The sequence below is a fragment of the Pleurodeles waltl genome, chromosome 3_1 (assembly GCF_031143425.1).
Source record: "Pleurodeles waltl isolate 20211129_DDA chromosome 3_1, aPleWal1.hap1.20221129, whole genome shotgun sequence".
In the NCBI taxonomy this organism is placed as follows: Eukaryota; Metazoa; Chordata; class Amphibia; order Caudata; family Salamandridae; genus Pleurodeles; species Pleurodeles waltl.
In genome coordinates this window covers 233,379,975-233,401,005 of record NC_090440.1, presented here as the reverse complement: position 1 = coordinate 233,401,005, position 21,031 = coordinate 233,379,975, and the positions used below count along the sequence as shown (strand labels likewise).

Genomic DNA, 21,031 nt, shown 5'->3' with positions numbered 1-21,031 from the left:
TTGCCTTTTTTCTAGCAGCGCTTACTAGTACTGAGTCTGGAGGGAGTTGTTGAGCTATGTAAACAGGATCAGAGGGAGGTGGATTGTATTTCTTCTCTATCCTGGGAGTAATTATCCTTGCTTTAACTGGCTCACTAAATATTTGATCAGCGTATTTTAGCATGCCGGGGAGCATTGGGAGAGACTGGTATGTTGAATGTGTGGAGGAGAGTGTATTAAACAAAAAATCGTCCTCCAACGGTTCAGTGTGCATGGTGACACTATGGCATGCTGCAGCCCTAGCTAAAACTTGATTGTACCCTGTACTATCCTCAGATGGTGAAGGCTTAGAGGGATAGCAGTCTGGGTCGTTGTCGGGAATGGGATCTGGATCATAAAGATCCCATGGACCTACATTGTCTTGTTGCGAGTCAAACGAATGTGATGGTGACTGCATTGGTGTAGGACTGGTAGGAGGAGAGATATGCAGGTGTGGAGAGTGAGGAGGAGAATGAGGAGGAGAAAATTGAGGAGGTGGTGGTCTCTCCTTTTGTTTTGGCACTTTAGCTGGAGGCTGTGTAGTGTCCAATTCCTCCTGAAAGGCTAATTTCCTCTTAGGTTTTAGAGGAGGTGCTGTTAGGATTCTGCCGGTTTCTTTGCGGATATGCATCCTGGCTTGCCTTTCGTCCATTACTTCAAGTATTGGCTGTACTTGAGAGTCCTCTTCAGAGGTTTTCTGGCTTTCTTTGAGTGTCTTAGAAAGTCCATGCTCCTCTGTGTAACCTTCTCTTTTCGGTTCTGAAGCCGGCTTTTTCAGTACTGAAAAAGATGGTGTAGTGGATGTTCTTGGCTCCGAAAGGTATTTCCGAATTTTTGACTCCGAAAAACGGTGTTTGCTCAAGTCGGATACGGAGCCTTTCGTCGATTCCGATGGTTTCGGAGGAGTGGCCTTTTTCAGTGCTGAACAGGCAGTTTGGCCACCAGATGTCTTTTTTTCGGGTCGAGCCATAGCCTTCGGGCAGTGGCATACCCAAGGCCTTATATTTCTCTCTCTGTGATGTTACAGGTGAAGGCATACTCACATGTTGTCCTGCCGTGACCGGTCTGTCTTCCTCAGATTCCTGGTCGGAGTCGGAACCTCAAACGGAGACTGCTGTCTGCATGATCTCTTCCTCTTCGACTTGAGATGTTCGGAGCTTCTGAACGCCATCTCGAGCCTTCGTGCTCTTCTGTCTAGAAGTGTCTTTTTAGATCTGAAGGATCAGCAGGCCTCGCAATTTTCTTCCCGATGATCTGGGAAAGGCAAAGATTACAGACGAGGTGTTGGTCTGTATAAGGGAATTTTGTGTGGCACCGAGGACAGAATCCATGGGGCTTTCACGCGGTCGGCCCGACTAGGCCCGAGTTGGGCACACACGCCACGAAGAGTAGATATGTCTTTTCCGACAGTACCAATGTGTCGATAGAAGATGTAAACCTGATAGATAAAATACCAACGAAAATAAAGCTTTTCTAAAGTTTTCTGAATCGAACTATCGGAGCAAAAGTAAACACATCCGAACCAGACGGCGGAAAGAAAACAATCTAAATCTAACATGGATCGATGCCCATGCGCAATGGAACCAAAGAGGACTCGAAAACACTTCTTCGAAGAAAAACAACTTGTTACACTCTGAGCCCAACACTAGATGGCAGAAGTATATGCACAGCATGTGTATCTGCAGCTACGCATGCCATTGAACATATATATTATTATTATATATATATATGTGTATATATATATGTGCATATATATATATATATATATATATATATAATATCTATATGGAAAATGCCACTTACCCAGAGTACAAGTTGTTTTTCTTCGAAGAAGCTTTTTCGAGTCACAAGGTCGAGTGAGTCCTCCTCTCAGTGACAGTGCGCATCACAAGTCCTTTGTTAGATTGTTTTCCTGCAGGAGGGTGAAGGAGTGAAGAACTGTATATGTACACATATATACTAAGTAAAGAAGATGTCCATGCAGTGTAAATACATATTCACATAAAGAAAGTACTACAATGGGTACAGGCTTCCGGGGAGGAGGGAGGGCGCATGTGAATCTGCAGCACTACATGCCACGAACAGATGTCTACTGGGTAAGTAGCATTTTCAGTTCAATCATATGTATAGCTGTAGATACACCTGCTTTGCATGGACTGAAAAGCAGTCCCCTCCCAAAATAATCAGTGTTGGAGTAGTTTGAAATAGTGTTTTAAGCCTTGCTTGACCAACATTTGCTTGCTGGCGAGATAACACATCCACACAGTAGTGTTTAGTAAATGTGCGTGGTGTGACCATGTGGCTGCTTTGCATGTATCTGCTGTTGGTATATTTCCTAAGAATGCCACTGAAGCTCCTTTTTGCTAGTAGAATGTGCTTTAAGAGTTACTAATAGCTGTCCTTTAGCCTTAAGATAGCAAGTTTGAATACACTTTACTATCCATCCATCTGGCTAATCCTTGTTTTGAAATAGGATTACCCTTATGAGGTTGTTGAAAGCCACAAAAAGTTCTTTAGATTTTCTGAAATCTTTTGTTCTATCTATATAATACATGAGAGCTCTTTTAACATCAAGTGTGTGAAGAGCTCTTTCACGAACTGAATCTGGCTGTGGAAAGAAGACTGGCAATTCCACTGACTGATTGGTGTGAAATGGTGACACTACTTTATGTAGGAGTTTTGGGTTTGTCCTAACTACTATTTTATTTTTGTGAATTTGGAAGAAAGGTTCTTCTAAAGTAAATGCCTGAATTTCACTAACTCTCCTTAAGGAAATAATTATTACTAGAAAAACAACCTTCCATGAGAGAAATTGCAGAGTGCAAGAATGCATGGGTTCAAATGGTGGACCCATGAGCCTTGTGAGCCCGATGTTAAGATTCCAGGCAGGAGATGGTGGAGCGCTAGGTGGAATAATTCTTTTAAGCCCTTCCATAAAAGCTTTTAAGACAGGAATCCTAAACAGAGAGGCATGCTGTCTCTTTTGGAGGTAGGCAGCTATTGCTGTTAAATGGATTTTAATGGATACGTATGCAAGATTTGCTTTTTGTAAATTAAGCAAATGACAGACAATATCCTCAACTGATGCTTTAAGTGGATTAATGTTTTTGGGTTGACAGTAATGTACAAACCGTTTCCATTTGGCTGAATAACACTGTCTGGTTGTAGGTTTGCATGCTTCCTTTAGAATATCCATATAATCTGTTGGAAGCTGTAGATATCCAAACTCTATGACCTCAGAGGCCAAATCGCCAGCTTGAGCATACTGGGATTGGAATGCCTAAATTGACCTTTGTTTTGAGTCAATACGTCTGGTCTGTTTGGAAGCTTGTGAAAAGGTACTACAGACAGATTCAACAGTGTGGTGCACCAGTGTTGACATGCCCATGTGGGAGCTATGACTATCATAGTGAGGGAGGTGTGACGGATCTTGTTGACCAGAAATGGAATTCGTGGGAGAAGGGGAAAAGCATAAGCAAATATCCCTGATCAGTTGATCCATAGAGCATTGCCCTTGGATTGAGGGTGTGGGTACCTGGATGTGAAGTTTGGGTATTTTGCATTTTCACTTGTGGCAAAGAGGTCTATGTATGGGGTCACCCACATCTGGAAGTATTGTTGAATTACTTGTGGTTGAATCTCTCATTTGTGTGTTTGTTGCTGCGTCCTGCTTAAGAGGTCCGCTAGTTGGTTGTGTATCCCTAGAATATACTCCGCTAGTAGTTGAACGTGATTGTGAATTTCCAATTTCAAAATTGACTGTGCTAGTATGGACAATTGAGATGAGTGTGTGTCCCCCTGTTTTTGCAGATAATACATTGTGGTTATGTCGTCTGTCCTTATCAACACTGTTTTGTGTGTGATCTGTGGTTGGAAAGCTTTGAGTGATAGAATCACTGCTAGCAATTCCAAATGGTTTATGTGATAAGTTTTCTGAATTGAGTCCCATTCCCTTGTATGGTAAGGTTGTAGATATGGGCTCCCCAACCTATCATTGATGCATCGGTTGTAATTATGGACTGTGGCACAGGGTCCTGAAATGGCCGCCCTTAATAAGTTGGTATGATTCCACCATTGCAGAGAGTTGTAAGTTTGGCGGTTCAACAACACCAGATCGTGAAGTTGACCCTGTGCCGGAGACCATTGTTGCAAGAGACACTGTTGTAGGGGTCTCATGTCTAGACGTCCTATGGGTACTATTGCTATGCATGATGCCATAATTCCCAAACGTTTCATGATAAACTTTACTGTGAAAGTGTGACTATCTTAGAAAGTAGCAATGTGCTGGATGTATGGGAATGTGGAAGTAAGCATCTTTTAGATCGAACGCTGTCATGTAGTCTTGTTTTTGTAGCAGAGGAATGACTTCCTGTAGAGTGACCATGTTGAAGTGTTCTGACTGAATGTACTGATTGAGGGGTCTGAGATCCAGGATTGGTCTGAGAGTACCATCCTTCTCTGGTATGAGGAAGTACAGGGAATATATTCCTGACCCTTGTTGGTAGATAGGTACCATCTCTATTGAGCAGAAGTGATTGTACCTCTCGCTTTAATAAATTTGGCTGTTCCAGAGAAAGTATGTGCGAGCGAGGGGGAATGTTTGGTGGTGTAGAGATGAGTTCTAGGCAATAACCATGCTGGATAATTGATAGCACCTATTGATCTGTTGTAATGGTGTGCCATTGTGGGTAAATATTTCCAGTCTTCCTCCCACAGGAGTTGTATGCTGTGTGGGGATATGCAAAAATTCACTGTTTGGTTGAGTTGGAGGAACCTCTTGTGGTGATTTACCGCTATTTCTAACGTTATTTCCTTTGTAAGATCCTCTAAAAGAACCTCTGTTGTAGAATTGTGGTCCTTGCTTCTGTTGGGATGTGGACGGCTTTGAGGTTGCTGGTTCAAAGCCACCTCTGAACAGAGGCCTACGAAATGTTCCCTGAGTAGGGGTAGTGTAAAGGGCACCCACAGACTTAGCTGTATCAGAGTCTTTTTCAGCTTTTCTAAGATGGTATCTACTTCTTATGAAAAGGCATATTCAATATTGCCTGTTGTATTTTAAGTTTGAACCCTGAAGTTCTTTCTAATAATCACACTGGTGTTGATATCCCTTGCTGCTGTGCCTGCTGCATCTAAGGCAGATCTAATTTGATTATCAGAGATAGCCTGCCCTTCTGTTACTACCTGCTGTCCCTTTTCTGGTGCTCTTGTGGAAGGTACTGTAAGAACTCTTCCATTTAATCCCAATGAGCTCTATCGTATCTTGCCAACAGAGCTTGAGAATTTGAATCCTGCAGTGATTAGCATCTTGAGTTGCTACTCTTTTTCCAGCTGCATCATATTTACGACTCTTCTTGTCTGGGAGAGGAGCATCCCCTGTGGATTGGCTATTTGCCCTTTTCCTTGCTGCACTGACAACTATAGAGTCAATTGGCAATTGCTGTGTAATGAAAAGGGGATCTGAAGGTGCACGTTTATACTTTTTGTCTACCGTTGGTGTGATAATTCTAGACTTCACTGGCTCCTTGAAAATGTCTGCAGATTTAAGCATGCCTAGGAACATTGGTAGACATTGATACTCCATGTGAGTGGATGTTAATGTGTTGAAGAAGAAGTCATCCTCAATGGGATCTGTATGCAACTGCACATTGTGATTTGCGGCTGCCCTTGCTATCACCTGATTGTAGGCAGTGATGTCTTCAGGTGGACATGGCCTAGCTGGGTATAGAACAGGATCACTGGAAGGTATGGGATCTGAATGATACAAGTCCCATAGATCCACATCGTGATGAGTATCACCTAAATCATCCCCATGTGTAGAGAAAGGTGATTGTGGAAAAAACTGTGTAGGTGAAGGTGGAGTATCTGGTGGTGGAGAAGCAAGAAGTAAATGAGAATGTTGTGATGAAGGCTGTTGTAGTGCCTTTGGTTTCTCCTTATGCTTAAATATCTTAGCAGGTGGAGGCCCAGCTTCTAGAGTCTATAGGAAAGTTAACTTTGTTGTAGGAAAAGAAGAAGCACTCATTCTTCCTGTGTCCTTGTGTATGTGGATTTTGCGTTGTTTAGCATCCATTACTTCTAATATGGGCCTTATATCAGAAGACTCCTCTGTAGTTGAAGCATATTTCCACCCATAGGTTTCAGCTCTGAAAGTTTGGAGACCGAATGTTTTAGTCAGGCCGAAAATGTCGGCTCCGAAATCGATGTGTGTGTGTTTTCTTCCTGGTTAAATACTCTGACGTGACCTCTTATATCATGGTAAACATAAAAGTTTAATATTGCTACATCTTTTTTAAATACTTTTCATGAGCAGCATGAGGAATGCAGTGGGTGTTTTTTTTTTTTTCCTCTGGATCAGCGAATCCACTGCGTGGACCTGTAGATCAGCCATGCGCGACAGTGGCTGGACTAATGTAAGGTAATGAAAATTACTTTTAAAAAAACATAGATTACAGAGACGTTGTAGTTAGGTAATAGAATTTTAAAAAAATAAACAGACACTCACTTAAAAAAACTAAGGTTGCAGGGAAGTTACAGTTAGGCTCTGAATTTATTCGCACAAAACCAGGGAGATACCATAGGACAACTTCAAATACTAGAACGAAATGATTGGCTGAGTGTGAGCTTTTTCCTGTCAGCTGATCGAGGCTCTGATTGGCTGGCCGCAACCTTAAGGGAAACACGTTATAGTTAGGCTCTGAATTTACTTGCAGAAAACCAGGGAAATTCAGCAGTTATAGTTAGAGTTATTTCAAGTAACTATACCTCGCAGCCTAAGGTAACTATAACTCGCACCTTCACCACTGAGACTCTGCTTACTCTACCCCTCTACCTTTGGTGCAGGGGTTCCCCAAGAACCGAACCCTCCACCCCCCTGGCTATAAAACATTATTTTTTTTTAAACCACAACGTAAATCGTGGCGGAATCGCTAATTTCGCCATTATTAAAAAAAAGCACTAGCTTTTCAATGTGAAAAGACAACCTCTTTACTGAATTCCAGTGAAGTGAAGAGTTCTCTTTAAAATATTTCAGCTTTATCTGGTCTATAAATAAAATGTGATGCCTCGGGCCACAGTTAAACTCCTGACAGTGAATATTTTATGGTCTAAGTGTGCTTGCTCTGATGCAGAGCATTTTGTGTGCTTGAGCTGCAACCTTGAAGTAAAGTTGTAGTTGGCCTACGTCGCGCAGCAGTCTATACCACTGCTCAGGGCCTTGGATACCTATATATTCTGTTATACCAGAAGGGCTGAGTAACAGGTCTTCTCACTTTCTTCTTTTGAAAAGCTATTTCCTTCACCTGTTTTTGAGTTGAGTTTCGTGAGTTGATTCATTAAACAAGAATACCCACAGGTACAGTATACATCAGAAAAAAAGTAAATGTATTTTTTGTAAAGACCAGGCTGCAGTCATTTGTTTTTTAAGAAAAGTATTGACACTAAGTTTCCATTTAGAGAGAAAACTGAATGTGAGAAAATGTTACCTTTTTACCACCTGTTGAGCAGTGGTGTCTATGTTTAAATGTACGGAGGGAAATGACAAAAGATAATAATTATACCATGTCATTTGAAATAGCGCTTAAACAGCAGTTCCACGCACTATAACTAGCACTCGTTACTACTAAGCAATTGCTATGATTAAGATTGAAGAAGCTGGCATTTTCAAGATTCGGAGAATGTCACTTGCCGATCACAAAAAATTCATTTTAGTAGGAGCATGAAAAAGGAATAAAGCAGGATTGTTAGGAATTAGGCACAGAGAATGCTTTACTTTTGCAATCCCAAAATATAAACGGATATTTTAAAGACCAAGATTAGATTAAAAAAAGAACAAGGATGAGACGCTCACCTTCTTGAATTTTTACTTTTTGGAAGTTCTTTAGAACCGACCTCCTATAACTAAATGCTTTTTATTTTTTTCAAACAACTATTATAGATTATTTTGACTTTTGCTACTTCTTCCTTCAGTGTAGAAAATCGAAACCTAGAGCAGCTTTGTGTTTGTGATGGAAAAGACTGCTGATTCTGACCACTCAAACATTCGCTGATCTGAAGAATACATTGTTGTATGACGTGGTTTTCAGAGTGACACGCAAATGCCAGTCCTTAAAAATTAGTTATTTTTATGTTCATGTTTCCATTTAGGGTTCATTACCCATCTTTTGATGTAAACAATGTCATTTAATTGTCTGTAAAAAGGTGTTTGCGGTTATGACGGAATGCACTGCTGCACTCATCTCCTCTGAAGCAGCAGTGACATCGACCACCTGCCTCCTTGGAAAACACCAGCTGCCTTCCTTTAGGGCAGCCAAATAAGTGAACAAACAGCTGAATCAATTGGTTTTTAAGTTTGCATTTTCTATTGTTTTTATTTTGTATATTAGGTTCACTAGGTTACAGGGACACTATAATTAGGAAATATAATTTTTTTTAAACATAGAAGTTCACTAAAAAAACAAAGGTTACAGGGACGTTATAGTTAGATTCTGAATTTACTCGTACAAACCCATAGAAATTCAGCAGTTATAGAGTTATTTCAAGTAACTATACCTCGCACCCTAAGGTAACTATAACTCGTGCCCTCGCTATACACTGCTTATTACCCCAGATATTACAGGCACTCACAAAAACATTTATAACATCATTAAAAATATCAATGAAAGATTAGCAGTTCAATTACTGAGGGGAAAATTATGCATGGCAGTGGCATGAGTTATAGTTACTTCAAAGAACTAACTATAACGGCTGAATTTCTACAGTTTTGTGCAAGTACATTCAGAACCGAACTATAACGTCCCTGTAAACCTTGTTTTTTTTAAATATAAATATATGGAAAATGTCACTTACCCAGTGTACATCTGTTCGTGGCATTAGTTGCTGCAGATTCACATGCTGTGCACATCCCGCCATCTGGTGTTGGGCTCGGAGTGTTACAAGTTGTTTTTCTTCGAAGAAGTCTTTTCGAGTCACGAGATCGAGGGACTCCTCCCATTTCGGCTCCATTGCGCATGGGCGTAGACTCCATCTTAGATTGTTTTCCCCGCAGAGGGTGAGGTAGAAGTTGTATATGCTAGTAATAGTGCCCATGCAATGGAGTGAATACATATGTACATAATGTAGTTTAAAGTAATATATTTACAAATATACAGATGTTCAAGATCAACTTCTAAACGGCTACAGGCTCCCGTGGAGGCGGGTGGGCGCATGTGAATCTGCAGCGACTAATGCCACGAACAGATGTACACTGGGTAAGTTACATTTTCCGTTCGATGGCATGTGTAGCTGCAGATACACATGCTGTGCATAGACTAGTAAGCAGTTATCTCCCCAAAAGCGGTGGTTCAGCCTGTAGGAGTTGAAGTTGTTTGAAACAATGTTCGTAGTACTGCTTGGCCTACTGTGGCTTGTTGTGCCGTTAGCACATCTACACAGTAGTGTTTGGTAAATGTATGAGGCGTAGACCATGTAGCTGCCTTACATATTTCAGTCATTGGAATATTTCCTAGAAAGGCCATGGTAGCACCTTTCTTTCTAGTTGAGTGTGCCTTAGGTGTAATAGGCAGTTCTCTGTTTGCTTTAAGATAACAGGTTTGAATGCACTTAACTATCCATCTAGCAATGCCTTGTTTAGAAATTGGATTTCCTGTATGAGGTTTTTGGAAAGCAATAAATAATTGTTTTGTTTTGCGAATTAGTTTTGTTCTGTCAATGTAGTACATTAATGCTCTTTTGATGTCTAATGTATGTAGTGCTCTTTCAGCTACAGAGTCTGGCTGTGGGAAGAACACTGGTAATTCTACTGTTTGATTTAAGTGGAACGGTGATATGACTTTTGGTAAAAATTTAGGATTTGTCCGTAGAACTACTTTATGTTTGTGTATTTGAATAAATGGTTCTTGTATGGTAAATGCTTGAATCTCACTTACTCTTCTTAAAGAGGTGATGGCAATTAAAAATGCAACTTTCCATGTTAAGTATTGCATTTCTCAAGAGTGCATGGGCTCAAAAGGTGGACCCATGAGTCGTGTTAAGACAATGTTGAGGTTCCATGAAGGAACTGGTGGCGTTCTTGGTGGTATAATTCCCTTTTGACCTTCCATAAATGCTTTTATGACTGGTATCCTAAATAGAGAAGTTGAGTGCGTAATTTGCAGGTAAGCTGAAATTGCTGTAAGATGTATCTTAATGGAAGAAAAAGCTAGCTTTGACTTTTGCAGGTGTAGTAAGTATCCTACGATGTCTTTGGCAGATGCGTGTAAGGGTTGAATTTGATTATTATGACAGTAATAAACAAATCTTTTCCACTTATTTGCATAGCAATGTCTAGTGGTAGGTTTCCTAGCTTGTTTTATGACCTCCATACATTCATGTGTAAGGTCTAAGTGTCCGAACTCTAGGGCTTCAGGAGCCAGATTGCTAGATTCAGCGATGCTGGATTTGGGTGTCTGATCTGTTGTTTGTATTGCGTTAACAGATCTGGTATGTTTGGTAGTTTGACATGAGGCACTACTGAGAGGTCTAGTAGTGTTGTGTACCAAGGTTGTCTTGCCCATGTTGGCGCTATTAGTATGAGTTTGAGTTTGTTTTGACTCAACTTGTTTACTAGATATGGAAGGAGTGGGAGAGGGGGAAAAGCGTAAGCAAATATCCCTGACCAACTCATCCATAACGCATTGCCCTGAGACTGATCTTGTGGGTACCTGGATGCGAAGTTTTGGCATTTTGCGTTTTCCTTTGTTGCAAATAGATCTATTTGTGGTGTTACCCAACTCTGGAAGTAAGTATTCAGTATTTGGGGGTGAATCTCCCATTCGTGGATCTGTTGGTGATCCCGAGAGAGATTGTCTGCTAACTGATTCTGAATTCCTGGAATAAATTGTGCTATTAGGCGAATGTGGTTGTGAATCGCCCAATGCCATATTTTCTGTGCCAGGAGACACAACTGTGTTGAGTGTGTGCCTCCCTGTTTGCTTAGGTAATACATTGTTGTCATGTTGTCTGTTTTGACAAGAATGTGTTTGTGGCTTATTATGGGTTGAAATGCTTTCAGCGCTAGAAATACTGCCAATAGTTCTAAGTGATTTATGTGAAACTGTTTTTGGTGAGTGTCCCATTGTCCTTGAATGCTGTATTGATTGAGGTGTGCTCCCCACCCTATCATGGAGGCATCTGTCGTGATTACATATTGAGGCACTGGGTCTTGGAAAGGCCGCCCTTGGTTTAAATTTATACTGTTCCACCATTGAAGCGAGGTGTATGTTTGGCGGTCTACCAACACCAGATCTAGAAGTTGACCCTGTGCCTGGGACCACTGTGATGCTAGGCACTGTTGTAAGGGCCGCATGTGCAACCTTGCGTTTGGGACAATGGCTATGCATGAGGACATCATGCCTAGGAGTTTCATCACCATTTTGACTTGTATTTTTTGATTTGGATACATGGCCTGTATTACATTGTGAAATGCTTGAACCCTTTGTGGACTTGGAGTGGCAATCCCTTTTGCTGTGTTGATTGTCGCCCCTAAGTATTGCTGTGTTTGACACGGCAGAAGGTGTGACTTTGTGTAGTTGATTGAGAAACCTAGTTTGTGGAGGGTTTCTATGACATACTTTGTGTGTTGTGAACACCTTTCTAGCTTGTTGGTTTTGATTAACCAATCGTCTAGGTACGGGAACACATGTATTTGCTGCCTTCTGATATGTGCAGCTACGACTGCTAGGCACTTTGTAAAAACTCTTGGCGCAGTTGTTATTCGAAATGGCAACACCTTGAATTGGTAATGTATCCCTTGGAATACAAACCTTAAGTACTTTCTGTGTGAAGGATGTATCGGTATATGGAAATATGCATCCTTTAGGTCTAGTGTTGTCATGTAGTCTTGTTGTTTGAGTAGTGGGATTACGTCTTGTAATGTCACCATGTGAAAGTGATCTGATTTGATGTAGGTATTTAATGTTCGGAGATCTAATATAGGTCTCAGACTCTTGTCTTTTTTGGGTATGAGAAAGTACAGAGAGTAAACTCCTGTTCCTTTCTGGTGTTTTGGTACTAATTCTATTGCTTCTTTTAGTAGCACTGCCTGAACTTCCAGTCCTAGAAGATCTATATGTTGTTTTGACATATTGTGTGTTTTCGGTGGGACGTTTGGAGGGAATTTGAGAAATTTTATGCAATAACCATGCTGGATAATTGCCAGTACCCAAGTGTCTGTTGTTATCTCCTCCCAATGTTTGTAAAATTGGCTTAGTCTCCCCCCCACAGGTGTTATGTGTTGGGGATGTGTGACTTGGAAGTCACTGCTTGTTTTGAGGGGTTTTGGGGTTTTGGAACTTCCCTCTTTTTTTGGAATTGTCCTCCTCTATATTGCCCCCGAAAACTTCCCCGCTGATATTGGCTTTGATAATTGGGCCTTGCTTGGGAGGTTGTGGCCTCTGTAGGTTGACCTCGAAACCCTCCCCTAAATTGTGTTTTGCGAAATGTGCCTCTGCTTTGTGGGGAGTAGAGTGCGCACATGGCTTTTGCGGTATCAGTATCTTTTTTGAGTTTTTCAATAGCAGTGTCGACCTCCGGACCAAACAACTGCTGTTCATTAAAGGGCATATTCAGCACGGCTTGTTGTATTTCCGGCTTGAATCCTGACGTACGCAACCATGCGTGTCTTCTTATCGTTATTGCAGTATTTACTGTCCTTGCAGCCGTATCTGCTGCGTCCATTGATGACCGTATCTGATTATTGGAGATACTTTGTCCTTCTTCTACCACTTGTTGTGCCCTTTTTTGGAACTCTTTGGGTAAGTGTTCTATGAAATGCTGCATTTCGTCCCAATGAGCTCTATCGTATCTTGCCAAAAGTGCTTGTGAATTGGCAATACGCCATTGGTTTGCTGCTTGTGCTGCAACTCTTTTTCCCGCAGCATCGAATTTGCGGCTCTCCTTGTCTGGAGGTGGTGCATCTCCCGAGGTATGAGAGTTTGCTCTCTTGCGAGCTGCCCCAACAACCACTGAATCTGGTGTTAATTGCTGCGTAATATAAACAGGGTCTGTTGGTGGTGGCTTGTACTTCTTCTCCACCCTTGGAGTTATGGCTCTGCCTTTTACAGGATCCTGAAATATTTGTTTGGAATGTTTTATCATTCCTGGGAGCATAGGTAAGCTTTGGTATTGGCTATGAGTGGAGGAGAGTGTATTAAACAAAAAGTCATCCTCAATTGGTTCTGAATGCAAGGTGACGTTATGAAACGCAGCTGCCCTTGAGACCACCTGCATGTAGGATGTACTGTCTTCAGGTGGCGACGGCTTCGCAGGGTAACAGTCTGGGCTGTTATCTGATACAGGAGCATCATAAAGGTCCCATTCATCAGGATCATCTTGACTCATTGCAGTATGAGTCGGGGATTGCATCAGTGGTGGAGTGGCTACCGGTGATGTGTGCACTGATGGTGGTGGAGTGGTTTGTCTTGCCACCTTTGCCTGTGGCTGCTTGTCCTTTTCTTGAAAGGCAAGTTTTCTTTTTGTCTTAATTGGGGGAAGAGTGCTTATCTTCCCTGTGTCTTTTTGAATGTGGAGCCTTCTTTGAGTGTAGTCTGGCTCAACAGATTCAAGTTCCTCTCCGAACTTATGTTTTTGCATCTGGGAGGACAATCCCTGTTCCTCTGTGTAGGAACCGGTTTTCGGTTCCGAGGCTGGATGTTTCGGAATCGAAATCTTTTCGGTCGCCTTTTTGGGCTCCGAGGAAACCTTCTTTATTTTCGGCGTCGTGGTGTCTCGGTGCCGAACCATTTCGGTGCCACTGTCTCGGTGCCGAATCTGCTCGGAGCCGCTGTCTCGGGCCCGAGATTGTTGTGTGGCGGTATCTCGACCGGAGTCGGATGACTTCACCACATGCATGCCCTTTTCGGTGCCGATGATCAGTCACCTATTTTTCGGGTTAAGTCATGGCCTGTTGGCGGTGGCGTGGCCTGTTGGCGGTGGCGTCGCCAGGGCTTTTGTTGTCTTCTCGTGAGTTTTATGTTTCGACGTCTTACTCACGGTTTTCGGCGTTTCTTCGGGATCGAGCTCGTCCGAGTCCGATTCCTGGATGGAGAAGGTTTCTTCTTCCTCCTCGAAACGCCCTTGTCCTGTCGGCGCCGACGCCATCTGCAGTCTTCTCACTCTTCGGTCTCTTAATGTCTTCCTCGACCGAAACGCTCGACAGGCTTCACAGGTATCCTCCTTGTGCTCTGGAGACAGACACAAGTTACAGACCAGATGTTGATCTGTATATGGATACTTGTTATGACATTTTGGGCAGAAGCGGAATGGGGTCCGTTCCATCAGCCTTGAAGAGACACGTGGCCGGGCCGACCAGGCCCCGACGGGGGGATCGAAAAAACCCCAAAGGGCCACCGGAGCTCTTCAAAAGTCGGTGTCGATCTGTTGTAACTAACCCGATACCGAACGCAAACAATACCGACGATTTTTCTGAGATTCTAACTAACTATCCGACCCGAAACACGGAGCGAAAAGGAACACGTCCGAACCCGATGGCGGAAAAAAACCAATCTAAGATGGAGTCGACGCCCATGCGCAATGGAGCCGAAATGGGAGGAGTCCCTCGATCTCGTGACTCGAAAAGACTTCTTCGAAGAAAAACAACTTGTAACACTCCGAGCCCGACACCAGATGGCGGGATGTGTACAGCATGTGTATCTGCAGCTACACATGCCATCGAACATATATATATATATACATATATATATATATATATATATATATACACATATATATATATATATATATATATATATATATATATATATTTTAGTCCCTAGACATGCCACTGCTTGGGCTGATCCATTTTCCTAATTAAAAATATCTAGTCCGGAGGGAGGACTCCTTGGTTGAGGGCTGGTCATGGCCTTGTGGTAGAGAAGACCACATCGCACTATATGCAGATGATGTGCTTTTGTTCCTAGCCAACCCAGTTAGTAGCGGTCCTAGAGTGATACAACTGCTGGACCTGTTTGCCGAGGCTTCTGGCTTGATGCTTAACCCCAGTAAGTCTCTCTTGATTCCACTTTACCCGGCCAGGGACTGCCGGGTAAAGTGGAACCAAGACTGGCAGAGTACCATTCCTATCAGACACAACAGCTTCCGATACCTAGGTGTGCAAATAGCGTTGTTGCCTGAATTGGCGTACCTCTATCTGCTCCAGAACTGCCCCTACCATATCCCTAGGAGATGGTTCAAAGAAATGGAGACCGCAGTGTGACGGTTCCTATGGTGCATTTCCCGCCCTCTTTTACCGTTTTGCTTTTGCCAGGGAGATGTGTACGAGGGTGGCTTGGGGATGTCCAACCTCTACCTTTATTACCTTGCAATGCAGCTGCTGGTGATTAATGACTGGCGGGGAGGCTGGTCAGACCCCGCCTACCAACTATAACTATCGACACTCAGCTTTCCTAGTTAGATGGGGATGCTATATGGCGATCCCTTGCCACGCAAACTCCCAGAGGTGACGAGGGTGGTACTGATGGGGTGGAGGGCGGCACAGAGAGAGACTGGGTGGTGGCGTCGTCTCACGCAGCAGACCCAGCTGTGGCAAGGAGAATGGCTAAAAGATATCTCACCACTTGAGGGGTTTCATAAGTGGGACCTTATTTGCATATCACTGCTTGGAGATGTCTGGGCAGAATTACACATGCAGTTCTTCCAGGAGCTTCAACAGCAGACCTCACTTACTCACTCCCAATTCCACAAATACCTGCAACTCCGTCACGCAATGCATGTGCATGGTCAGACTGGGACGGTCCTCCCCGAGTTGAGCCCCATTGAGGTCAAGACGCTGATGGGGCACTTGGGTAAAGGGGGAGTATCGCACATATATCGTACATTGCCAACACACATAACACAGACCCTTGACGATCTTCGTGGGCGATGGGAGCTGTGGGTGGGTCCAGTAGATGACGACGACTGGAGGGATGCCCTGATGGCACTGAGGATGTTAACCATGACTTCCCGACTCCGGGTTGTGCAGACTTATGCAGCCTATCTTTCCCCTGCGAGGCCCCATAGAATGGGCCTCCGACCCCAAGCGATGCGCAGGCCCTGATGCAGATTTCTCCCATATGGTGTGGACCTGCCCGCATATTGTATCCTACTGCCGGGCAGTGACCACGGAGATCACCAGGGTCTTGTGGGTGGAGATGGAAGCTGCCCCGGTGCGCATCCTCTTGGGGGTACTTGAGGGGGTGGGTTCCAACAGAGCAGATTGGGCCTTTGTCGGAATGGCCTGTTTAGTGGACAAGAGGGATATTGCAGCAAACTGGAAGTCAGAGACAGCTCCAGCAGTAGGAAAGTGGCGTAGGGGAATTGACTGGTGCACTCAGCAAGAAAATCTTGTGTACGAGGCAAGGGGCTGTCCCAATAAGCACGATAAGGTGTGGGGAAATGGATGGAGACCAGGGGGGCGGGGGAGGCCGATATGGGGCAATATACATTTGTAAGGTGCATTGTCTTGAATCCTCAAAGTTGTTTCCTGACCATGAGACTTTGCTCTATTTTATGCTATTGACTGATGTGGTGCTTGGTTTGCGCAGCTCCGCTTCGGCCTGTTGGGCTTTATGTTGTTGTTATATAAACTCAATAAAAATGTCCATCAAAAAATATATATATATATATCGAGTCTGGACCCTCATGCGTTAAGGTGCAACTGTGATAGCTCACGTGATTTAAGTGTCTGCATCTGAGTAACAGTACTGCCTTGAGAAGAGAGGTAGTGGATTCGGAAGGCAGCCTTCTGACAGTGTGGACAACATAATTGTGGCACTGCATAGTACTGGTATCTGAGATACTAAGGCAACAGTACATGACGAGGAGAGTTCCTACATAAACAGTCAAATGACTGATAACTGGGTAAATGTTCATAAACGCAGATGTTAATTTAGCATGAGCGGCTTCCAGACAGCTTGCTAAGTTTTTGAATCCAACCGCAATCTTGGCAGGGCTTACTAAGCCTTTTATCCTTCAGAGATAAAATGATAGACATGTAGCTATGTAACAGAAACACCTTCTATTTGCAGGTGTTCTATTTACAGCTTATTGTGGCATGACCAGCTGTAGGAAAAGGCAGGTAATTATCTGTTGCACTGGGCGCATAGAAGTGCCAAAAGTGCGGTTTGAAATGCTATTTAGAAAGCAAGTTATCATTACATATTAAATGAGGCTGGCTTCATATGTCACAAGTCCCCAGTTTTATCCCTGCACATGTGTCTTTGCTTGGTTTTGCAACACCGGGTATCAATCAAACTACTCCAAGGGTTTTATCTACAGCAGCGCAGCACCGACGAGTGTAAATCAACCATTCATATCAAGAAGAAAAATCATGCTATCCTTTGTCAGGTGTGCATGGTCATCATTTCCTAGTTGTTTCTAAGCCTTTTGGTACATGCAGTCTTTTACATAAAAAGGAAATACAGCAGCATGCAAAATAACATCTACAACTGGATAAAACACTCACAACACATATGGACCACTGCTCAATGCCGCTTCTTGCTTGCAGGGGAAATGCAGGGCAACGTAGATGTAAGTCTATGTGCAGCTGGCTAAAAGGAGATATTTTAATACTGGGCAGAGGCACTTAAGCTGCTGCCTCTGGAACCATGAGAACTGGCTCTCAGTTTTTCCACTTGACCAAATTCTGCGATCTAGACATATTGCTGTACATCTTCGTGATTTATTTCCCTGCTCTACTAGCACTGGACAAATTGCATAAAGGAAATGATTGGTATTACATATTACTTATTTTTAATTTAAAAAAAAAAAAAAGCCTCGCCGTTTATATGAACCACCCGCAGCCAGACTTACAAGCTGCAGGTGGTTGATATGCCCAGCACTTTGAAAAGTCACCAACCACCACTGGTGTTGATCTCCCCCTCAAATATCAGACTCTCCTATGCCTTTAGCTCTGCCTATACAATCACCTCTGGTGTGTGCAATTAATTTTAAACCTCAATCTCTTGATCTCCTTTTACAAGACTCTCCTTTGAAGAGGACGATATTGCTGAGGAAAGAAAGTGTTAATGTTAGTGACAATCTGGATGAGTACAATGATCAGGCAACAACTGTGCCTCAGTGAGCTTAAGGTAGAATATGTCCCTCAGGAAGACATTGATGAGAAAGTATATGAAGAATGTAATGGTGATCACAAAGGCCACCTGTTTCCCACATTCTCCACATTTACTTCACTATAGGCATAATAGTGGGTCTGAAAAGCTGGCATACCTTTCATTAGTCCAGATTTGTTTGGAGGTCTTGAATTCCCTGCACAGCAGCATATTAGCCTCTGCTCAATACTTTACTGGCTCGTGTTCCACGAAGGATGCTGCAAAGTCTATGCCTGCTGCAACTGTACCTCCATCTCCTCAACTGCCATTGCCTAACCACGTGGTGCAGCTTTACCTGCAGCATCTATGTTGAAGTAACCATCTAACCCTCAAAGAAGACCAACCTATGTACTTGATAATGATGAGGATGACAACAATAATGATGGTGAAGAAAAGGAAGAATACCATCTCATGATGCTGGCAATCAGCAGGACTATCGATCTTCCTCAAAGAGCCCTATGTGGGACACCAACGTATACCAGATTATGCCAACATAGAACTTAACTCCTGTAATTTAACAGCAGATGGCACTGGGTGCTTCCATGCTTCTGAGCAGATGACAAATCAGAAACTTCTACATAGACATAGTAACTTAAAGGGCTAGCCAAGGTTCAAACGTAAGATAACACTAGAAATTTCATTTGAATGAGCAGGTCAATTTATCTACTTCTTATCGAAGCCAAGTATTGCAGAAGAAAGAGCGTTAAGCTTTCTCAATGTTAAGAGATGTTTGAAGTTGTGCCTGACTTTTGTCAGTAAAACCAACTTTGAGTAGCCTCCGGTCAAGATAACAAGTGTTGCTTAGCCGAAGCAAGGTCTATTAGGATGGACTGCCTTCTCCATCCCTACAGCAAACGCTCAGGTGGGCAGGCTGCTAAGTGGAGGGGTCACCGTTGATCCTACCAATAAGTACTGCAGCTACTCTCTTCACCAGACAACCTCTGAAAGAAATCTGAAGAGTGGCAACTTTGAGGACAACACACTCTTTCACCTAGTACTACTGGCTTCACATACAGTCCTGAATGCTTGCCAGTGTTACAGGCAGTGCTTTGAACCCTGTTCTCTTACAGAGCCTAATTCCTGTCTACCACTGTTGTTTCTGTGGTACTGCTAGTTTAGTTTTAATTCAAATACATGAATTTATGAAAATGCTAATGCTGGAGTACAAAAAGCAACTTGCCTGTAACCACTGTTCTCTAGATTTGGTATTGTTCAAAGATTCACATGTGAATTATCTGACTGAACCTTTAGAATCCCTAAACTATTTACTCTTGACAAGCTTTGGAAATCTGGCAGCTGGAGTCCCTGAGGAGAGTTGGGTTCTGTGTCTCTAAATCCCATTGGCTGGAATTTATATCATTAGGTAAGTAGGCTACAAAAACAATGGCAAATAAATCAAGCATGTGAATCTTAGCAAGGCAGTGGAAGTCAATACTTAGCTGTTCTAGAAATGGCAGCTACCAGTTGCTCTGGACTCAACATAAAATTCAGGTTGCAAGTGCCATAACATTAGCCAATACAGTGCACCACCAATTGTGTCCATCTACAATTTTGCAGATGTTGCTCTGGCAAGTAATATTTTCCTCTTGTGCCTGGGTTAGCTCAATCGCATGCTTCTTTTAAGTGAGGATTTATTTGTGGCATAGATGAATATGAATATGAATATTGTTTTATGTATTATGCAACATAAACATTCGCATCTTGGGCTTGTGAAACCTCAATTCAACAATGAGACAACCCTAAATGTAAATGGAACACTGAAAGACAGCACAACTACAAGTTTGAGGTTGACTATTTCTTCTTTTCAGGATTAAATACTACCAAACCTTTTGACACTTCAAAACGGTCATGAAAATTAACTGAAACGTGCCTTCTGGTGGTTTTAAGGGTGTAAAATAATAAGTAATAACGTATTAATGAGAGAGAAAAGGAATTAGGTTAGGGATTGATACCAGCCAATTAACACTTATGCAAACATTTGGTGACAGGAATCTTTATAAATAGCTTGAAAAACAAAGAAGAGACAGGTCTGTGGGACATCTGAGGAACTGAGGTGTTTATGGTAATGCCATTTAGGTTGCAGGTCAGCTCATCAGCCGCAGAAAGTGCACCCCTGGCATAACTTAATTTTTCTTACGATGAAGGGCATGATTTAAAAAAAATAAAAAACAGCTCATCAATTGGCAATGATGGTCAGAGAACAGCTCTCTAAGAATTGGGGGTAGAGGAGCCAAATACATGAGACCTGAGGTTTTAGAAATATGGAGAGAAAAATCCCATTGGGGGTACGGTGGAACACACCAATTCCAATGGGAACATTTTTATAGTTTTTCTAAGGGCAGCGACAAGCAAAGTGCTACTATTATTGAGGAAATGTGCCCCCTTTACAGCGAAGGAGAACAAAAGAGTTCAGGTTCCATCAAGCGATAGTTAGGAGCCTAGGGGGGTAGGAATATAACATGCAATTTTTAGATTTATATTTGTGTGAGAGTTAAAAGACAACTGGGAAAGCAGTAAGTGAAATGCCTTTCTACTGATGTAGTATGGGGCATAGCACACCTTACCAGTAAAGGGAGTCACGCAGAGTGACAACCTGATAACTCCTCGTGAAGGCCATACAAAAGGCACATGCAGCTCAACCAGGGGAAAAATGAGATGCACTGTTCCAGCAAACCCTATAAACAATGCAGATATGTGAATGTAGTCAATCTGGGGTTAGCACAGAGCTTCTTCAAGGGTGAGTAACAAGTCTGCAGCTTACCCAGAAGTCAGTCGAAGGAGAGCAGCCATAATTTCACAGCTTCTACCAGGTTAGTGGGTAGCATGCAGTAGAACTGGGAGCAGATTTGGAAAGATTATATGTGGCCACCATA

At 42.8% G+C, this 21,031-nt stretch overlaps 1 protein-coding gene across 7 annotated transcripts in view; it reads right to left on the bottom strand.

The window, feature by feature from the left end:
* MYO9A (myosin IXA) overlaps positions 1-21,031 on the bottom strand; it is a 1,132,274-nt gene that overhangs the window by 594,141 nt on the left and 517,102 nt on the right. The gene's annotated exons all lie outside the window — the stretch shown is intronic.